We start from the raw sequence: 16,333 nt of genomic DNA, 5'->3' as shown, positions 1-16,333 counted from the left end.
AGAGTTACTGAACACCTTTTCCTGTTCTTCCTGCTAAGAAATAATTTCCTGTTAAGTCCAGTTTTGAAAAGTTCTGCCTTAAGGATGCCATTTCAAAGGATTTCCATACTGGCTGGGTTCAGATGACTCACAGCTTTTCTTAGACAAGTTTCATTGCAATCATCATTGTTACATCATTGATTTTTTTTGTTGTGGTCATTTACCATTGAATCTGAATGTTCTTCTACAATATTTTGATTCTGCTGAAGTTTCAGGATGAAGAATGTTTTCCAACCAGCAAATATGTGGCCATGGATCTACTCTAGACCCTTGGAATTAGGTTCACCTGATTGAATGAAAATTCTTGCTATGTGGATACCAAAACTTGGGCAATTTATAGGTTCATGTTTTGACTGACATGCAATTAATTAAAAATATTTATTTCTAGGGAGTAATTCATGACACCCTAAAATAGATGGGTTCACTAGCTGTGAAGGGAGCCAAGGAGGACTGCATCAGATGTATGCTTTAGAAGGCCTAATGACTCTAGTCATAGAGTCTGCTCTAGAAGTAGGATGCTTCTGAAATGCTGCACAGCAGGCCTGAGGAGAGCTGAGACCCACAGTAGTAGTGTAGATCCCAAAACAAAGCCATCTGCCTCTTTACAGCCTCCCAGTTTCCAGTGCCTGGACAGACAGCAGGTTGGCTGATGGAGTTGGGAGTCTGAACCCTTGGGAGCCTTCCCTTGCACTGCAGTGGCAGCTTAACTTCCCAGAATGTCCTGCTCTCAGCAGAGCTGAGAAAACTGGATTCTTCTCTCACAGAGAAGTCAGATTTCTAAAGAATAAGGAGTATTTTAGGGTGCAATAAATATATTTTGAAATCTAAAATTTCCTGCCATTTACCCTTCCATTTGTATCATCCAAAATATTCTGATTATCTTAATTATAGCTCTTGTCACTAAAATGTATTGTCTTTTATCATGCCTGGAGTATAGAAATTCCTTTGATAGAAACCTGAAGCATTTAGTAGTGTTTGCTTATTAAGGAGATTTTGAGAACTTCAACATTTTAGATTTTCGCCATTGTCCCAACAATATGTAAAGTAATTTCCATACTAATTTCCAATTTACTCAGCTCTAAATTTAGGTTGCCAAGAAAAGCTGTGGATGCCCCATCCCCAGCAGTGTTCAAGACCAGGTTGTTTGGGGTTTTGAGCAACCTGGTGTAGTGGAAGGTGTCCCTGCCTATGGCATTGGAAATGGAACAATATGACCTTTAAATTCCTTTCCAACCCAAGCCATTCTATGATTCTATGAAACATCTCAGGACTTTTCTAAAAGTCTTAGAGATATTTATGGCTTACAAAAACTGCCATTAAAATAATTGGTGACTTTTCAGAAGAGCTAATTCCACTGAGAAATTATGTATTCTGAACAACACATATCCAGTAGTTAACATGAATTAACCAAAACATAATTTTAAAAGCAAATTATTTGATTTGGAATTGTTTGGAAACTGTTGACAAGAGTTTCTTTTTATTTTTTTCCCCCTTCCAGTTGCATTCATCAGTAGATGACATTTTGCTACACAGATAGGAGGCTTCTAATAAATTTGCACTGACATGCAAATTTGCTATTTGCACTGACATATTTTTATATTATGAAGAGTGGCAAGCCTTTTCCCCTTCACTTACCCCACTTTAAATTCCTCTTTTAAAATCCTTATGTTTGCCTCAACAGTGGGATTAACACTGCTTTACAGAAACAAACACACTCAATCAATGTATGACTCGGGGCCTCTGACGTGCTTGTAAATAGTGCTTTCTGTCTACCCAGTTATTAATTGTGTCTTTTCCAGTCCTATTAAGTCCTTCTGTATAGCCTGGCAGGGACATCTACATACTGGACTAGGATGCAGAAAACCACATTTGTATTGCTGCTTTGGACAAACTGTTCATCCTCTTCATTTTTCTATTGTGTTGTCTGTTAAGTGAGGGTGTTGCTAATCCCTTGTGTTTAGGTGTGGCCTGGAAATTTGCTGGCAGCAGGGGCTTTTTACTGTGACTTTACAATATGAGGCCAGTGCTTATCCTCTTTCAGCAACATGCCCCTGTGCTCTGGACCAGCCCAGTCCCCTCCAAAGTGGAGCCTGACCCACACTCCTCTCCTGGTTGAGACCTTTCTGCTTTGCCCACAGGGCCATCCCCGCTTTTCTCATGCTGCTGGAGTCCAAGGATAACATATTGACTAGAGTCTACAGAATATTTTAATCAACAGGACACATTAAAAATCTTGTAGATACTACAGGTTTTTTAACCTAAATATCATGGAGGCAGCTTGTCTTTGAACTTGAACAGTAATTTCAATGAATAACTCTATGGCCTTTAAAATATATATTTCAAAATATTCAAAGCCAACCATGTTCTGAAATTAAAGAATGCTAAGTAGAAATACAGAGGCAACTTCTGAGGCAATTTTAGGCAGAAATTAAAAACTATCTTTGGTTTTCTTTGCATTAGAGCTGGACATCTGGAGATTTCAGGAGGCAGCCAGGAAAATTCAATGGAAGACACTTGTCCTCTCTCAGTGCATGACACTTTCCCAGTGAGTGGGTATAGATTCTGCTCTTATGAAAATCTGAATCTGGTAGTAATACTCTGCTTCCTTGGTGTCTCTGTGTTTCCAAATTGGGCATATACCTATGACAAGTTCTTTAGATTTCGAGTCCTTCATACACACCAGAACTAGGCTGAAAGCAGAAGCCTCAAAATAAATCCCATTAGCTCAGGTGGAAAAGATTTATGTGCCTCTGCTTTAGATAGATTATTTGATAGGCCACATCTGTGTTTAAAGGTACTTTTCTTCACAAACTTGTTGATTCCTAAATGTAGAACTCAAAGCAACAAAAGAGTCTTCACAGACATGTGAGTTTAACCATGGTTCTCCTTGTAGGGAAAAGGTATGAACCTGGGAACAGTCTGGAGTAAAGCTTTTATTTTCAGATAGATATTTCACAATTTTGAATTTTTTTTCCCAGTTTTGAAGCAGGTCTTTTTTTCATGTTGTCAGTCAGTTGAATTTTATAATTTTAACTGTCTTTGACTGAAAGGAATATTTAATTCGTTCGGCAAAAAAGGATTTAAACTCATAGTTAATGATGATTTTGTTTGTTTTGGTGGGACCAGGTGTCTTTTTCTGCAAAATACACTGTGAAAAATATGGCAGGTGGGTTTTGTGGCAGCATATAGCTGACAGTGCATTGGTCAGGGTCATGGGAGCTTTTACTTTCTCTTTCCCCATTCCTCCTCTTCCTTCTCTGGTAAACCCACACTTTGCATACAGGTAGAAATAATTTCTTAGAAACATCAAGTGTCACCCACTTGACGAGGCTGCTGTCATGGATTTTAGTGAAGAACCTAATAAAGCACAATGAAGGCTAATCCTCACTTTGTGTGGAGAAAGGAGTTTGGTTTGTGTGTCAAATCTGAAGAGTTATGTTGGAGACTTCTGCTGTGATTGAGTTGAGAAACAGAGAACTATATCAAAGGTCCCTGAGTAACAAGCAAGACTTCTGCTACAAAGCTGCATTGAAAGCTTCATTGAAAAGGAAGTAGATTAATTTCAGGTAGCTTTCTAAATTAGTAATGGCCTGTTTGTTTGTTTTTCCTGACTGTGCATGGGAGCTGAAGAAGCTTGAATTTATGTCCTGATAAAAAGTAGATGTGTTAGGTGTTTCAGCTATGCTATGTTGCTCTTGAAGTGTATGTAAATCTGCACATGCGTTAGGATACTAAGGCACACGGTATTTCACCTGCAGTATTACAGGTGAAGCACCAGCAGCACCTCTGCTTATGGTACAGAGGAGCAATCCTTGGACTGTTCATTGGAGAGCCTGAGTAAGAGAATGTGAGGTTTAGAAAATGAAAGCAGGACAGGCAGCTCAGGCCCTGCATTGGGAAGCTAAAGAAATCTCAAACATTCAGTTGAGGGCTGTCTTTAGAACGTTATTACAAAGTAAAATTTGCAGCACTTGTTGCAACTGCTCATTGCTCTGGGCTGATAGCAGAACTGTCATTGCAGCATCACCAGGCACAGGCAGAAGTTGCTGTGGAAGTCCCAGGGACAGATTTCCTACTTTTCAATTTCTGTAATCTTTCATCTTCTAATAACATTTAAGTTGTCAGTAGAATAAATGTGCAGGAAATATAAGAGATTTAAAGCGGGTTTGATATTAATACTCAGAAAATGTTGTAATTTCTTCTCTAGAAGCATACCTGTTGGGTCTCCTGAATGCTGGATCACATGGTTAACACCTCAGTCTTGCCTGGCTCTCACAAGTGATTGCTGCAGTAGAAACACATGGATCTGGAGAATGAAATTGCTTTTGATTTCTGTTTAAAACATGCTAGTTGAATTTGTGTATTCTTTAAAGTGGTTTTCAGGACAAGCTTCAAATTGAAGGGTGGAGTGGAAGTCCTGGTGTGAGAAAAATCAGTAGCTGATAGTTGAGGATGCTAGCAAGCTAGTTTAAATTTAGTTGTGCCCATATGGTTGAATTTTTGTAGTATAGGTAGGTCTCCTAACACAACATAAGAGTGAATGAGCTGCTGTCTGGAGCTGGCCATAATTCTGGCCCAACCAGATCAATCTGACAGGACTGGAGCTGAGTCTTGGGGTGGGGGTGAAAAGACTTGTCCAAAGTGTGGAGAGCATTAGTGCATCCAGAGTGTGAACAGGTCTGAAGAGCACATGATATATGTTTTGGGTGGATAAGTAAGCTCTCTTGGGTGTAGTTAATTCAGTGCATTTTTGGCCTGTCCTTCAGAATGAGCTACCTGTTTCTCACTACTCCATCTTGAAAGAGTTAAAAATCACTAGCTCCGGGGAAGATGTCCATACGTGGTTAGAGGAATGTCACCTCTTACTTTACTGGGAGACACCAAGGAAGGAGGTCTGGAATTTGCCTCGTTTAGTATCTTCACACATAATTGGACATCTGTAAGAAATTAAGAGATGATGCTAGACTTGACAAGGAATGATGATGCTGTTAACTCTTTTAGCCAAGCAGACAGTGAAAGCAGGAGCCATAGTTACGTAAGTGTTGTGGCTCACCAGCCTTGAGGAATATGTTTTGGTTCGGGGTTTTTTGTCAGTTTTGTATTACACATCTTGAGAGAAAATACACATTTGAAACTGCCATGGTTCTTCAGTCTGACTCACTACTTTGCAAAACGCAGCTGGATGGCTGATGAAGTTGCCGATGGGTTTGGCTCTTTGTGCTTATATACCTCTATGATACAACCAGAAATTATAGACTGCACTGAATTTCCTGGTAGCTACAAGGTGAAGTTTGTATCTTCTGTTAAGTTCACAGCCTGAAGAGAATCTGTTTCTGTAAATTTGTAAAGAATGACATATGTGACTGAAGGCAAATTTGTTTTATTTGTATAAGCTTACAAATCTATTTTGTTATTAAAGTTAAGATGTGATTAGGCAGCAGGGTAGAGTGTTATCTTCTTATGTCCTCTTGAATAGTCAGCACTGTTGGACGTGCACAGCTGGAAAACAATACCTGAACAAGAATAAAGCTGGGAAACAAGAAAGGAACGAGAGTACAGTAGGTAGGGAGTGAAAGACAGCATGTGAGAAATTGTGGAGGGAAGGCCTGTAATCTGAACATGTTAAGAAAGTACATATGGCAGATGCATAGCCATGATGAGAAGGCTGCACTGGAGGGAAAGCAGGTTGAAAAAAAACAGATCATGCAATCACTGTAAAATTGCACTAGATAGGATGGGAGATTCCTTATCAAGCTGTTATTTTTTATTTCATTTTCAGTTTATATATTTTAAAGCTATATGTTCTGGTCTGTGTTTTAATAAAATTTAGATTCAGAGATTGAAATCTCTATCGGTGTTTTTGAGGTATTTTTGGGCAGGTCATCATCAAAACATGAACCAACTTTGAGCCAAACAGGAACAAGCTCCTCCAAAACCTAGCAGATATTTTCCATCTTGAGATACTTTATACAATACTTTCATTTTCTGTAGGTGACAGTGAGTGGCTGAGTAGTCTCTTCTGAACCTCCATTATATTATAAAAAGATTCAGAACTGGAAGATTTACTCCTTATTAGTGAATAATCAAGTTGATCTGAAGTGATTCTGCACATTTTCTCATAGATGCTATGATTATAGTTCTGAATATTTTCTGGTTAGTAGCTAAATATCTGGACTAAATAGTGTTTCCAAAACATTCACAGTAATCGAAATAGTTTTGTTTGGGGATTTTTTTATCTGTTATTTTTCCTCTAGGAGCATTAGCTAGAATAAATGGAATTTGCCAGTTTTAGCCGTGCCTTTTTTTCTTGCTACAGTCAGTCTTGAAAAAAGACTGAGAAGAGAAGGAAGGCTGGTGTGCTGAAGTCCCTCAAAGAGGTTCTAGTTGAGTGACTGCCTGTCACAGTTTCCTGTGATTGTCCTGTATCATTAGTGTCAAATTCTACTGATTTCCTTAAAGCCCAGATCCTGGGGTCATGTAACTTCACAATAATTTGTTTTCTTTCTGTGTATCCCAAGTTTTCTTGGATAGCGAGATGGGGAGAAGACAAAAAAGCCTTGAAGGCGTGGCCCAAAACCTCAAACTCAAAAAATAGGCAGAGAGTAGCTTCAGTAAAGAGGTATGGTTTTGTCATACCGATGATAGAAGAACTTACTCTCTTATTCAGAATTCTAAAATGTTCAGACTGTGTTCTTCAAGTGCAGGGGATTATTTTCTTGTCTCTGAAAATCAGTTTTCCAAGGTTCTACTCTTAGGATTTCTGAATTGTGTTTAATACCAGAGATTATAAAGCCTTGCAATCTGCAGGCTGAATGGACTTTTCTCTTTCTCACAGGGAGAATTTGGGAAAAAATTAGCTCAGGAAACCAAAGCAGCCAGGCATTGCTTCTCTTTCTGTCTCTCCATCTCACTGCATTCTCACAAATAAAATGTACAAGTGCTTGTGTATATGGTAGAATAAAATATAGGAAAAAGTCTGTTATTTCTTCCCTGGTTAAAGAGCATTCCCAGGTAACACTTAGTTACACATTAACTTCATATTTAGTTTGTCTTGCTATTTTCTGGTTCAAAGAGTTCTTAATAATCCATTTCCAGTAACTCATGTCCTTTCTTCGGTATATAATTTTTTAAAAAAATAAATAAATGAAAAAAACAGAAGACCCTCAATTATACTTCCTTTTAGTAGTACTGCCTCATTTTCACCTCTGTTGCTTTTAGTAGTTTTGGAGGTTATAAGTGAAAACAGCAACCCTTTGTGAAAGAGGAATGTAATGCCGTATAAAATGTTAAAAAATTGTTAATGACACTGTATGTGTAATGATATTAAAAATTCTTTTGTAGCTCTTCTATAAGATTTAATGCCAGTGCATTCATGCTTTCCTAGACAAATAAATATTTTTCTAAGTAAATAAGGCATTGTATTCATACTAACAGCACAAACAGTCTGCTTGTCTGATGGAACCTCTGTAATCTTGCTTATACAGAAACAATAATGTTCTTAACTAATAACTGATACGGAAATATATTTGTTTCCTTTTCACAATGGGATTATCCATTTCTCAATCAATTTTCCTTTGGATTCCTGCATCTCCAGTAATATTGCTTGTTCATGAAGAGGACTGAAATGCAGTTTGCACTTAACAGATCTCACTTTGCTGCGATTTCTTTGTAAACAAATTTTGTCTTTGTAAACAAATCTGTTCAAACTGTTGGTGAATGAAATGGTTTGACAATGAGGATATATGTTAAAGCATGAGGATTAAATACTAATATATAAAAATACATGATGTTCTACTAAGTAAAATCCTTTTTACTTTTTTAAAGGTTATAAGGCAGCTTATTGATCCAAATTTTTCACAGTAAATGTTTTCCTGTCCAATATAAAAAAGAAATCCCTTTGTTTTGTAAATTATTGAACACTAAATTGAAATGTAATTGTTTTATCAACATCTTAATTTCCTTTTGAATGAGTTTTTTAATCTGAAACAGGTATATTTATCTTTGGTTACTACTTAATGCTTTTATTTTGTTATTAATCAGGAGTTTACATTTGTGCACTAATTTGTTAGTACTGATGAAAAAGGATAATTCCTGTTTCTTTTGGCTTTCTGATTTATATATTTAAACCTGCACAAATCTCAACTCAGTCTACTCAGCTCAACAAACTGTCATGTGGAAATGACAACCTGTGATTTTTGTAACTTTATAAAATGTAGTAATGTATCTGTGGTGGCAGTAAAAAAAAGAGACTGCTACAATAGGAGATATTTGAAATCTGCTCCACCTGAAACCAGGAAAACTTTTAAGTTGTTCAGCTATCAAAGAAAATTTAATTTTGCTCTGCAATGTGTCTCTGACACATCTTATGAGAAAAAATCTTACAGGGAGTGGCTGAGGGAGCAGAGGTTGTTTAGACTGGAGAAAAGGAGCCTCAGGGGTGACGACATCACCCTCTACAACTGCCTGAAAGGAGACTGTATCCAGGTGGGGGTTGGCCTCTTCTCCCACGTAAAAAGTGGCAGGACAATAGGAAATGGCTTCAAGTTGTGCCAGGGAAGGTTTAGGTTGGATATTAGAAAAAAATTCTTCACTGGAAGGATGAAAGCATTGAAATAGACTGCCCCAGGAAGTGGTGGAGTCACCATCCCTGGAGGTGTCTAAAAGACACGTAGATGAGGCACTAAGGAACATGGTGGTGGACTTGGCAGTGCTGGGTTAACGGTTGGCCTTAGCAGCTTAAAGGTCTTTCCAAACTACATGATTCTATGATCCTATGTCTTGCAATTCCTAATGATTCTATATTTTGCAATTTCTAATTACCACTTCCTAACTAGGACAAATCTCCTTTGTCACAGTACATTGGCAGTGCAATTTCTGTTTTTCTCCAATTTTTAGACTAGTCAGTAAACTAAAATTTCGTGAATATAATATGAATGGCTTATTACAGTATTTTGAGCCACTGGCAAGAAAATAAAAGTAAATATGATCCTCTATGCTCTTGACAAACATATTTCAGAAGTGATGGTTTTGCATATCTGAAAGCAGAGGGAATACACTTCATTATGTGGACTTTTATGTATTCTGGCAAGAATTAAATAAAGTTAATTACAAGTTAAAGACCTCAGCCACTTGATATTACAGAAGCCTCCTGAATACAAAAATAGAAAATGGAATGCGGTGTAGAATTCAATACTTGGCATTCGAATTATCCTGTTAATTCTCTCTCCATTAACCATTACTCTGATGGCTTTGAATTCTTGTAAAATAGATTGTTTAGGCACTTTAAAATTTAGTTCTAAGTCAGTTGGTGAAAGAAATAGAAGCTGACTTCAGATATTTAATTACTTAATGATGCGGCATGCAAGGAGATAAGTAGTAAAGGTAGTAAATGCAAATGCAATGTTCAAACATTGACTTCTAAAAATAGAAATTATTTAGGAAGGGGAGTATCAAATTAATTCTTTTGTAAGTTAGGTGTTATGTGAAATATATTCAGTTACATTTGTAAAGGTCATCTATGACCATCCTATTGTGCTTTCAATGTTCAGTGACATCTTCAGAGAAATCTCATTCTTAAATCCCATTTATTTACTGATTCCAAGGGCCGTGCATTAGTCAAATTTTATACATAGCTTAAGTGGTAATAGAAGCTGCCATGTTGTGCTTTGGTATTTTTTGAGTGTGAGAAAAATTATATTTGGCGTTTGACAAAAGCTTTTTATAGAAAGGTAACAAAGTAGAGATTATTGCTAATTGAAGGTACAGAAATTACTTAATTCTGGGATCTATTGCTTGATGCTTTTTTTTCCCAAGAGGAACATTAAACAATATTTTGTATAATGTTAATGTTTTGCTGTTAGAATTCAGAATCAAGAATATGCTAGGTAGAACTATGATGGTCAGGTATAGGAAGGGCTTCAAAACAAAATACTAGAATGTTATTTTATCTAAGTTCCTAACGTTCAGTAAGACATATTGGGTATTTTTTAGGCTTATGTAAAATGAAAAGAACAAATAAAAACTGTAATAGCAAGATTTCTCTAACATGGAATTTAGACAGTAGAATTTTTAGGATTTCAAAGTAAATTGAGAAGGTGAATATAGTTGCAAAGATGGGGCTTTTTCATCAGTGGAAGTTGATGCTTTTTAGTTAAATATATTAAACTGTGACTGATGCTATCTAAGTAAGCTTGGAAGTAGAGACCAGCTTTTTCTCCATATTCCTGTGTATAACTTAAGCTTAGATATCATTTAGATATTAAGAAAGTGGAGATCATTGAATTTTAGTGTAGTAGGAGAAACATGGGTCAAAAGTGGAAGGCAGTGTTCAGGCAGGAATTTCCCAACAAATCCATGTGTTGCAAGATCAGAACCATTAGAATTATACAATGTGTCCAGTAGGAAGATAAATGGAAATTATTAAATGAATTTACTAAAATTAAACTACCATGGCCATGTAAATTGTGATTTTGGAACAAAGTGATTTCTGAACAACCTAAACTTCTTCCCTTTCCAGCAAATACACTCCAAAAATAATATGTCTGGTAAAGGAGGCTGTTAATTATTATGCTGTAGACAAGTATATTAAATCCAATCACCTTGTAAATCTGAACAGATATAGATTATCCCAGCTAGAAGCCAAGTTCCTGTAATTCTATGGATGATCAAATTTGTTCAAGTAAAACCATATAGCAAGAAACAAGTCTTATGTAGTTTGAAATGCACTGTGAGACCCAGAGCCAAAATGTCAGTGCCCACAAATGGAAGGGAGCGCATTTTGCAGTTAACATAAAAACATTTTCAACACAAAGGCAAGGATACCAGCACAAAGGGGGCTTTCAAGAAAAGCAACCATTTTTCAGAACTCCAACCTGCTTTCATAGTTTACTGGGAAATTTCATAAATGCTGTGGAAGTGCCAGTGCCAATGACAATGACAGAGCAGGAACGTAGGAGGACTTTCTGTCTTTTAACCGCGCTCTCAAAGTGAGGTTCTGCAGGAGATGAGCTTGTGATGTGAGACATAAATGGACAAAAAGTAGAGTTAAAAATAAACACCAAAGTTGAGTGCCCTGTAATCATCATGAGAACGGAAAAATAAGTGAGCAAAGAGAAAGCCACCTCGTTTCAGAACAAGTACTATTATTACTTATGGGAACAGGGAATAATGGAAGCTATTGCTTTTCTGAGTTCACATTATGTGCTTTTCTCTTCTGCCCTGAATAGAGCAAAACTTTCTTTCAAAAATATTTTTCTTTCAAGTTTTTAATTAAATTTTAGTTTTCTGATGCACATTGTGAGATACTGAAAAAATTATTAAAATGAGAGAGCACTAAAATAAAATAATAACATATAAAATAAATGTCCATATTTTATCATTTCCTATTAACAATGAGAGAAAGTAAAAACACGATCAGAAACTTGGAAACATTGAGACACCAGGTGATAGGACAGTCTAATAAAGGAGTTAAGGAGTGTATAAAGCTTTTGAATGTAAGAGCTGTATCACTGGAACAGCTGAAGGCTTTAATAATGAAGGATGGTTTCAGATGCCTATTTAGGATTTTATCACCTTTAAATGAAGTACAAAGTTCTGTATTTTGAATTCCCCATTGGCAATGTACTTGCTTCAGCAAGCTTGCCTTTATGATTGTGTAACACACATTTCAGAGGACCCTGCACTTTATGTGCTGGAATGACGATGCAAGGCTTGCCAAAAACAAGGCAAAATGTAGTGTTATAATCTATAACAACTGTACCTGTTTGAGTACTGTTGAAATTGAACATAAGCAATATGCTTGAGAAGAAGATGACTTTTGGAAACTGGGAAAAGCATTACAGCAGGAACTGAAATACCTGAAATGATAATCCAAAAAAGAAGATGTAATTTTTACATGGCATTTTTTCCCTGCTTCCAGAGTTGAATTGCTTAGTGGAAAGTTTCTGAAATACTAAGCACTACAGAGACAAGTTTGAAGTTTTAAAAAGTATCCAGACATTGAAGCAACAATAGGTTTCTGTGCAGAAGTCAGTGAGGGGTTGAAGATGTCTTGAACTCTGGTATAGTGGATGGGGTCTAAGGTGCCTGCAGGGGGGTAGTTAATTATTTATAAACTAGAGATGCTTCAGCAAGAGACATGGCAAGAATTCCAGTCCAGCACACCCTGCACACACACTACTGTTAGAGTACTCTTGTGCGAGAAGTCAGGAAGCCCTTTTGCACTTCCCAGGGCTTACAAACTAATGAGAAGATGTGTCTGGAGGGAATGAAACACTCTGGACTTTGGGTGGGTATTTTACTTTCCAGCTTCCAAAGAAATCTGCTGGTTGCAGGATTTTAGGGGGTTTACTTTGTTTTTAAAATCTGAATACATATGTTGGGGTTTTTTTATATTTCAATACAGCTTAATAGATGAGGGAGAAGATTCCTAACAAAATCTGACCATAACATCAGCAAGCAAGATATGACAGCCAAGTCATGGTAACTATCAGCGTACCATAAATCTTAAAGAAAAAGGTGCTCTATTTTTTTCCTGGACCAATGTGAGTGGTACTTTTAGCACTGAAATATCCAAAAGTGAGAACTGCAGGATGGAATTGTGAAGAATAAAGGACAAGTAAAACATGAAGGACCTGGGTCACCAGTTGTTATCATGAGTTTGATGCTCTGCTATCTGAGCAGAATGTACTTCTAAATACTGGCTTTTACTTGGCCCACTGAGCAACTCATTTTGTGAGAGACTGGTAGATGACTGGATACTGCAGTTTATTCTCCATAAGAATGTGAGTTGATGTGAGACTCCCCCCCCATCAAGCATTTGCTTGTCAGCAGGCTTTTATTTAGGATCTTTGCACAGAGGAGGGAGGAAATAAATAATGACAGTAAAAAAAAGCCTTCCTCTGGTAAAAACGAAAAATTAAAACTCCAGTGGATGCTAAGGGACTAATTTTTTAAATATACAATAGGCATATTCGCCACTGTTCTTTTAGCATTTTAAGTTCGTCTATGTCTTAACACTCATATTTAATGATTTTTTTTTCCCTTGTTTATTTTAAATCTGTAGTTTCTAAATCTGTTCTGGCAGTGTGTTGGAGTGGGAAAGTACATGCTAAAGCCATTCTCTCTGTGAACAGAAAATATTCACAATTCAAAACATAAAGTGTCATAATTTTTCTAGAGCAAGAGTTGCACTCAGCCTGTCGTGAGTTAATGCCAAAGCCATTTTTGTAGCCACTATTTGAGAGAGAAGACATCTTAATTAAACTCTGCCTTTGTTGAGGACATCAGAAAAGCTACTGACAGAGTGTTCATGCTAACTGCAATCATCCATCCTTGTCATCACCACTGACAAGGAAAAAAAAGCAAGAAAAGTGGGCTGCAAGTGGCTGCTGTCACACAGATTGCTGTGAAAGAGAGTCTTGAAGAGCTGTTGCTTTGTCCATTCAGTATAGCTTTGAATTTTAAGAGACAACCTTTAATAACAACAAGTCAGAATAATTTTTCCCAACGTAGGACATTGCTGAAATGTCATGCTGAACTGTTCAACCTCAGAAGTCAAGGTGCAAAATAAGATTGCTTAAAAATCATTAGGACATGTTGAACTGTCTCTTAATTTTTGATGCATGGTGAAGTTTGCTTTTTTTAGTTTCATTTCCCCTGAAATCAAGGTGTTTAAAATTAAATAGAAATTACATTGTTCACAAAATAACCTCACTGCAGCAGCTGGGATTTTAAGAGAACTAGTAGCAAAACTTCTATAATAAAATCATGGGAGCTGGGAGCTCTTAGGTGAGGTTGTATGCTCTCATTCTGTTTGTTTGTGGTTTATTTTTTTACTGTATTTTCTTGCCATTATCTTTCTTTCACATATGGGAAGATAAAAGCGAGTGTGGGGGCTAAAGGGTAAGAATAAATGCTGCTCTGTCTGTCTGTCTGCATCACTGTGGTGAGAATTAAAAAGGTAACACACCCAGAACACTTGTGGACAGGCAGCACCAATCTTCTGCTGTTGTTTCTGGGCATTGCTGCTCACTACTGCTGTCCAGCAGACAGCAAAAAGAAAAAAGAATTAAAAAGTGTGGTCAACAAGCATTTGAGAAACTCATTTGTAAATCACCTGAAGCTAAGACTGTTCCTGTAATATTATTAAGAGACAAAGGGTAGATAAAATGATACGGAAATACAGGGACTAGCAGATTTCTCTTCTCTGCTTGCTGCTCAGGTGTCTCAAAAAGGGTCTGAAAAAGTAATTTATCTTTCTGCAAGGGGAAGAGATAAACTTCTTGCCTGACAGGATTGTCTGCTTCATCTTGGAGATATTTACCTTGAAGCTGTATGGAGCAGTCTTATTATGACTTGCATCAAGGTTGATGTGTCATTTCACTTTCATTCAAATATCATTTTGGATAACTGGTAAAGCAGGTTAAATAATGCTTTTGATGAAAACAGACAAATGATCATTAGAAAGTAGATTTAATTTGTCAATTTAGAAAAATGAATGGAATGAGTATAAAGAACAACTTTGAAAGCGACTTCTAAGTTTGACGTTTTTCCCTTGAAGCAGTAGATGTAAACAGCTGGTGATAGTGAGTTGACTGTACTTTGCCTTCCTATGAAACTTTGCACTAGAAAGGGTCGATAAAAAATCACTTATTCATGATTCCTTGGGAACAGAAAGTGTTTTTCAAAATGCTGATGTTTTTCCTGTAAATAATTTTTAAAGATCTAGTTTTAATAATATTTTTACTATACTTTTATTTAGTCTTTAAAGATGCCTTTTTAATAAGTGTTAACCAAGCATGTCAGTTTGAAAGTACACATTGAAAGCCTACTTTGACAGGAATAGTGCCTATGTAAGAGGAACTCACTTTTCATTTTTAAGTTATGAAAATACTTTTGAATTACCTGATGAAGTTGATGGAGACAGTACATTCAAATGAATTACAGTTTAGCATGTTTAAAAATTTTAAAAATATTTGTTTCTGAGTATTCATATATAAAGACAAACTTATGCAAATGTAAAAATTACCAGAAAGCAAAATTTGCAGTTAAAATAAATTTTAAAAAATTAAGTTGTAATATGCTTATATGTTGATCTTCAGTTGTTAAATTATTTATTTCCATGCCTCAGAAGTCTTATGGTGTTACTGTTTATAGTAACAGTTTTTAGTATATTTACAGTTTAATCTTCTATTTTTAATTTAGATGGGCTTATTGTTTAATATGACTTCGTAATTTGGATATTCAATAAAAACATTTGCAGGATAATTTCATAGGACTGAATCTCTATAGAAATTTCAGTACATACCACTTAGAGGCAGTTTTGTTTATTACTGTTTATTTTCACATCCCCTTAGGATACTCTAAGTAACTCAGCATGATTAATTGTGAGAGCAATTATACACAAATTTTGTATTCTGGCCACAGGGTTGCATGAAAATACTTTCTGTCTTCCTTCAAAGTTCACGTTTATTTTATTACATATCTGTATCAAAGTATTTATGAATTTAATGCATTACAGCAGGGCTAAGCATGATATGATATAGATGCTTTTAATGCCAACCTTCTCACAAATTTATGTACTGGCGGCCTGGAACTGGGCCTAATAGTTAATGTTTGACGATATTAATACTGATATCACACAGAGGTAGTTCTGTTGATTTTTTTGAAGATGTGATGTCTTCTTTCTCTGAATCACTTTTACAACAGCTCAGTTTGTGATTTGGTAAGGCAACATCTATGCTGTGAATCAAAAACTTTGTGACTCGGCACTCCCTGCCCAATTCTTGGCAATTTTCATGAATGCAGCGTATTTAATGGAGTACCTTCGTTGTTCAGCTACCTGGATTTCTTGTAGCTTTAGCTTACTGAGAAGTTTTTCAGCTTTTTCCTTCTATTGAACATGGGTTATGTCTTGCCCTGATTGTGGGTGTTATTCCCTGGGGGTGGGAGAGGGCAGGTGACTTGAATCTGCTTCTAGTTTGGTTAAAATATTTTGGGAACTTCAGATGGTACTGTTGTAAATTATACCAGATAGGTTTACCACTTTTGATAGGAAAGGAAACAGGTCTTTTCGACCCAGTTTCCCTAAAACTTACGTGCAGTACAATAAGTTGCTAACATATATGAATCGAGTAAGGTTTTTCAAATGTTTTGTTAGTTTCTGTAATGGGCTATACTTGTTGCTGAAGTCTAAAATTTTTTTGCAGGGCTTAATATGGTTTAAGCTTTTGACTGTGGGTATTTGGGGTGTTCTTTTTTTTCTCTTTCACCTGTATTAATGATAATCAAGGAT

General features: G+C 36.4%; 1 protein-coding gene across 5 annotated transcripts in view; it reads left to right on the top strand.

The window, feature by feature from the left end:
- FGF14 (fibroblast growth factor 14) overlaps window positions 1–16,333 on the top strand; it is a 384,596-nt gene that overhangs the window by 270,319 nt on the left and 97,944 nt on the right. The gene's annotated exons all lie outside the window — the stretch shown is intronic.

Source organism: Corvus cornix, chromosome 1 (genome assembly GCF_000738735.6).
Source record: "Corvus cornix cornix isolate S_Up_H32 chromosome 1, ASM73873v5, whole genome shotgun sequence".
Taxonomy (NCBI): Eukaryota; Metazoa; Chordata; class Aves; order Passeriformes; family Corvidae; genus Corvus; species Corvus cornix.
The sequence above is the reverse complement of the archived record's forward strand: the minus strand, read 5'-3'. Positions and strand labels throughout refer to the sequence as shown.